Source organism: Salvelinus fontinalis, unplaced genomic scaffold (genome assembly GCF_029448725.1).
Source record: "Salvelinus fontinalis isolate EN_2023a unplaced genomic scaffold, ASM2944872v1 scaffold_2180, whole genome shotgun sequence".
Classification (NCBI taxonomy): Eukaryota; Metazoa; Chordata; class Actinopteri; order Salmoniformes; family Salmonidae; genus Salvelinus; species Salvelinus fontinalis.
The window spans coordinates 12,834-18,817 of NW_026602389.1; the positions used below are offsets into that span (position 1 = coordinate 12,834).

Sequence of the window (5,984 nt, forward strand, 5' to 3'; positions counted from 1 at the left end):
AGAATCACTTATAATTTTTGAAAGTATTGGTATGTTTATTAATATATTGGTTTTCATAGTTGTTCGGGAGTCGATTTCAACATGCCTGTTTTGTGAGATTGGAATTTATGTTAGGCTTTTATTATTTTTTGTTGTATTTTATTTATTTGAGTTCTTTGATTTGATAGGGGGTGAATTGTTCACCTGCCTATGTTAGTCTCGGTTTTTGTGTATTGTACATTTGATAAAATATTGTAATTGAAACTTTTTTATAATAAAAAAATAAATAAAAAAATACGCCCGATCTCGTCTGATCTCGGAAGCTAAGCAGGGTTGGGCCTGGTTAGTACTTGGATGGGAGACCGCCTGGGAATACCAGATGCTGTAAGCATTTTGTCCACTAGGGTGTCCTCTTGCATTATTTCATCAGCATCGCTGCCTTGTAGTAAGCATTTGATGCCGAATTGACTAAATGCAGCTTCTATGGGCTAGTCTCCCATGCCCTTTTAATACAATCAAAGTTCCTTGTGCTGCCAGGGAGCATCTGCCTTTTATTTATAAGACAAATAAGAAAATTGTTACTGAATGCAGCTTGTGTGTGCTTTGTGCTCCCTCACCCTGTTCAAATGATTAAAGGAAATACTGCTGGTGAGGAGTGGAACTGGACTGGTGTCTGATGGCCCTGTGTTTTCCATGGTGGAATTACAACCCTTCTTTTAACGGTGTAAATCAAAAGTACAAGAGAATGTGAGATGTTATCGATAATAAATCAATTGGTTTCATGCATTTGTCTGTGTGTGTGTGTGTGTGTGTGTGTGTGTGTGTGTGTGTGTGTGTGTGTGTGTGTGTGTGTCTGAATGTGATTGTATTTCGTCATATCGCATACATTTGTGATATAAGACAGGTTAAGATATTCAAAAGCTATTGGTGATTTTTTTACAGTGTTGCATGATGGGAATCTAGTGGTTCACTGATATAATCTAGGAAACAAAATAAACTACTTTTTCACCACTCTGTCTGCAAGTGCATTCCTAAACGGCATTTAACGCAGGTCGATGTGATGTGGTATGATCAGAACACAAAGTGGTTACCTTCAGCCGAAAATGTTGTCACTGGAGAGACTTGCCCTCCACCGATGTGTGTAACTCATACTTACCTGGCAAGGGAGATACCGTGATCAAGAAGGCGGTTCACCCAGGGCGAGGCTCAGCCATTGCACTCCGGCTGTGCTGACCCCTGCGAATTTCCCAAATGTGGAAATCTCGATTGCATAATTTATGGTAGTGGGGGACTGCGTCCGCGCTCTCCCCTGATCGCTTGTTTAATGACAAACCGTTGCTTGGCGCCAGGCTTGAGGATGACTTGAGTCGATTGCCCGTGCTTATGGAGATCTTTCAAGTCAGTTGAGAAAGACACTTTGTGGACCAATTGAAAGGTAGAAACATTTGTTTGTAGCAAAACATTGTTGACATTTTGTGGAAACATCATGTTGCGAAATGCATGACTTTATGTGGTGTACCAAGAGTTGTTACTTCGCTTACGGCCATACCATCTTGAAAACGTCTGATCTCGGAAGCTAAGCAGGGTCGGGCCTGGTTAGTACTTGGATGGGAGACTGCCTGTGAATACCAGGTGCTGTAAGCATTTTGTCCACTAGGGTGTCCTCTTGCATTATTTCATCAGCATCGCTGCATTGTAGTAAGCATTTGATGCCGAATTGACTAAATGCAGCTTCTATGGGCTAGTCTCCCATGCCCTTTTAATACAATCAAAGTTCCTTGTGCTGCAAGGGAGCATCTGCCTTTTATTTATAAGACAAATAAGAATATTGTTACTGAATGCAGCTTGTGTGTGCTTTGTGCTCCCTCACCCTGTTCAAATGATTAAAGGAAATACTGCTGGTGAGGAGTGGAACTGGACTGGTGTCTGATGGCCCTGTGTTTTCCATGGTGGAATTACAACCCTTCTTTTAACGGTGTAAATCAAAAGTACAAGAGAATGTGAGATGTTATCGATAATAAATCAATTGGTTTCATGCATTTGTCTGTGTGTGTGTGTGTGTGTGTGTGTGTGTGTGTGTGTGTGTGTGTGTGTGTGTGTGTGTGTGTGTGTGTGTGTGTGTGTGTGTGTGTGTGTGTGTGTGTGTGTGTGTGTGTGTGTGTGTGTGTGTGTGTGTCTGAATGTGATTGTATTTCGTCATATCGCATACATTTGTGATATAAGACAGGTTAAGATATTCAAAAGCTATTGGTGATTTTTTTACAGTGTTGCATGATGGGAATCTAGTGGTTCACTGATATAATCTAGGAAACAAAATAAACTACTTTTTCACCACTCTGTCTTCAAGTTCATTCCTAAACGGCATTTAACGCAGGTCGATGTGATGTGGTATGATCTTCTACCGAATAGCAGCACTGTAGAAACTTACATTACAACGGAACGACTTGATTAGCGTAGTGTTAGCTAGTTGTCTTTGCTGTCCTTGTATCCATGATAATTGTGTAGTTTAGAGAAATTTAGAGAAATTGTCGAGGTTACCTAGCCAACTTCTTTCAACAACGCAGCCACTGCTAGCCAGGCTACTTCACCAGCCAGCAGTACTATATCATTTTAGTCAATAAGATCTTTTATTTATTTTTTTGCAACGTAAGCTTAACTTTCTGAACATTCGAGACGTGTAGTCCACTTGTCATTCTAATCTCCTTTGCATTAGCGTAGCCTCTTCTGTAGTCTGTCAACTATGTGTCTGTCTATCCCTGTTCTCTCCTCTCTGCACAGACCATACAAACGCTTCACACCGCGTGGCCGCGCCCACCCTAACCTGGTGGTCCCAGCCCGCACGACCCACGTGGAGTTCCAGGTCTCCGGTAGCCTCTGGAACTGCAACAACAAGGCAGAGCTCATCTCAGCCTATGCGTCCCTCCAGTCCCTAGACTTCTTGGCACTGACGGAAACATGGCTCACCACAGATAACACTGCTACTCCTACTGCTCTCTCTTCGTCTGCCCACGTGTTCTCGCACACCCCGAGAGCTTCTGGTCAGCGGGGTGGTGGCACCGGGATCCTCATCTCTCCCAAGTGGTCATTCTCTCTTTCTCCCCTTACCCATCTGTCAATCGCCTCCTTTGAATTCCATGCTGTCACAGTTACCAGCCCTTTCAAGCTTAACATCCTTATCATTTATCGCCCTCCAGGTTCCCTTGGAGAGTTCATCAATGAGCTTGATGCCTTGATAAGCTCCTTTCCTGAGGACGGCTCACCTCTCACAGTTCTGGGTGACTTTAACCTCCCCATGTCTACCTTTGACTCATTCCTCTCTGCCTCCTTCTTTCCACTCCTCTCCTCTTTTGACCTCACCCTCTCACCTTCCCCCCCTACTCACAAGGCAGGCAATACGCTTGACCTCATCTTTACTAGATGCTGTTCTTCCACTAACCTCATTGCAACTCCCCTCCAAGTCTCCGACCACTACCTTGTATCCTTTTCCCTCTCGCTCTCATCCAACACTTCCCACACTGCCCCTACTCGGATGGTATTGCGCCGTCCCAACCTTCGCTCTCTCTCCCCCGCTACTCTCTCCTCTTCCATCCTATCATCTCTTCCCTCTGCCCAAACCTTCTCCAACCTATCTCCTGATTCTGCCTCCTCAACCCTCCTCTCCTCCTTTTCTGCATCCTTCGACTCTCTATGTCCCCTATCCTCCAGGCCGGCTCGGTCCTCCCCTCCCGCTCCGTGGCTCGACGACTCATTGCGAGCTCACAGAACAGGTCTCCGGGCAGCCGAGCGGAAATGGAGGAAAACTCGCCTCCCTGCGGACCTGGCATCCTTTCACTCCCTCCTCTCTACATTTTCCTCTTCTGTCTCTGCTGCTAAAGCCACTTTCTACCACTCTAAATTCCAAGCATCTGCCTCTAACCCTAGGAAGCTCTTTGCCACCTTCTCCTCCCTCCTGAATCCTCCTCCCCCTCCCCTCCCCTCCTCCCTCTCTGCAGACGACTTCGTCAACCATTTCGAAAAGAAGGTCGACGACATCCGATCCTCGTTTGCTAAGTCAAACGACACCGCTGGTTCTGCTCACACTGCCCTACCCTGTGCTCTGACCTCTTTCTCCCCTCTCTCTCCAGATGAAATCTCGCGTCTTGTGACGGCCGGCCGCCCAACAACCTGCCCGCTTGACCCTATCCCCTCCTCTCTTCTCCAGACCATTTCCGGAGACCTTCTCCCTTACCTCACCTCGCTCATCAACTCATCCTTGACCGCTGGCTACGTCCCTTCCGTCTTCAAGAGAGCGAGAGTTGCACCCCTTCTGAAAAAACCTACACTCGATCCCTCCGATGTCAACAACTACAGACCAGTATCCATTCTTTCTTTTCTCTCCAAAACTCTTGAACGTGCCGTCCTTGGCCAGCTCTCCTGCTATCTCTCTCAGAATGACCTTCTTGATCCAAATCAGTCAGGTTTCAAGACTAGTCACTCAACTGAGACTGCTCTTCTCTGTATCACGGAGGCGCTCCGCACTGCTAAAGCTAACTCTCTCTCCTCTGCTCTCATCCTTCTAGACCTATCGGCTGCCTTCGATACTGTGAACCATCAGATCCTCCTCTCCACCCTCTCCGAGTTGGGCATCTCCGGCGCAGCCCACGCTTGGATTGCGTCCTACCTGACAGGTCGCTCCTACCAGGTGGCGTGGCGAGAATCTGTCTCCTCACCACGCGCTCTCACCACTGGTGTCCCCCAGGGCTCTGTTCTAGGCCCTCTCCTATTCTCGCTATACACCAAGTCACTTGGCTCTGTCATAACCTCACATGGTCTCTCCTATCATTGCTATGCAGACGACACACAATTAATCTTCTCCTTTCCCCCTTCTGATGACCAGGTGGCGAATCGCATCTCTGCATGTCTGGCAGACATATCAGTGTGGATGACGGATCACCACCTCAAGCTGAACCTCGGCAAGACGGAGCTGCTCTTCCTCCCGGGGAAGGACTGCCCGTTCCATGATCTCGCCATCACGGTTGACAACTCCATTGTGTCCTCCTCCCAGAGCGCTAAGAACCTTGGCGTGATCCTGGACAACACCCTGTCGTTCTCAACTAACATCAAGGCGGTGGCCCGTTCCTGTAGGTTCATGCTCTACAACATCCGCAGAGTACGACCCTGCCTCACACAGGAAGCGGCGCAGGTCCTAATCCAGGCACTTGTCATCTCCCGTCTGGATTACTGCAACTCGCTGTTGGCTGGGCTCCCTGCCTGTGCCATTAAACCCCTACAACTCATCCAGAACGCCGCAGCCCGTCTGGTGTTCAACCTCCCCAAGTTCTCTCACGTCACCCCGCTCCTCCGCTCTCTCCACTGGCTTCCAGTTGAAGCTCGCATCCGCTACAAGACCATGGTGCTTGCCTACGGAGCTGTGAGGGGAACGGCACCTCAGTACCTTCAGGCTCTGATCAGGCCCTACACCCAAACAAGGGCACTGCGTTCATCCACCTCTGGCCTGCTCGCCTCCCTACCACTGAGGAAGTACAGTTCCCGCTCAGCCCAGTCAAAACTGTTCGCTGCTCTGGCACCCCAATGGTGGAACAAACTCCCTCACGACGCCAGGACAGCGGAGTCAATCACCACCTTCCGGAGACACCTGAAACCCCACCTCTTCAAGGAGTACCTAGGATAGGATAAAGCAATCCTTCTGCCCCCCCCCCCTTAAAAGATCTTGATGCACTATTGTAAAGTGGCTGTTCCACTGGATGTCATAAGGTGAATGCACCAATTTGTAAGTCGCTCTGTATAAGAGCGTCTGCTAAATGACTTAAATGTAAATGTAAATGTAATGATCAGAACACAAAGTGGTTACCTTCAGCCGAAAATGTTGTCACTGGAGAGACTTGCCCTCCACCGATGTGTGTAACTCATACTTACCTGGCAAGGGAGATACCGTGATCAAGAAGGCGGTTCACCCAGGGCGAGGCTCAGCCATTGCACTCCGGCTGTGCTGACCCCTGCGAATT

The 5,984-nt window shown here is 48.1% G+C and overlaps 1 non-coding gene and 2 pseudogenes across 1 annotated transcript; all 3 read left to right on the plus strand.

Moving 5' to 3' along the window:
• The first annotated feature begins 1,127 nt into the window (after positions 1-1,127).
• On the plus strand, positions 1,128-1,291 carry LOC129850686 (U1 spliceosomal RNA). Its single transcript, XR_008758845.1, has one exon. It is a non-coding gene; the product is annotated as a U1 spliceosomal RNA (small nuclear RNA).
• Positions 1,292-1,514: 223 nt separating this feature from the next.
• LOC129850685 (5S ribosomal RNA) lies at positions 1,515-1,623 on the plus strand (annotated as a pseudogene).
• A 4,264-nt stretch (positions 1,624-5,887) lies between these two features.
• LOC129850687 (U1 spliceosomal RNA) lies at positions 5,888-5,984 on the plus strand (annotated as a pseudogene; the record flags this gene model as incomplete).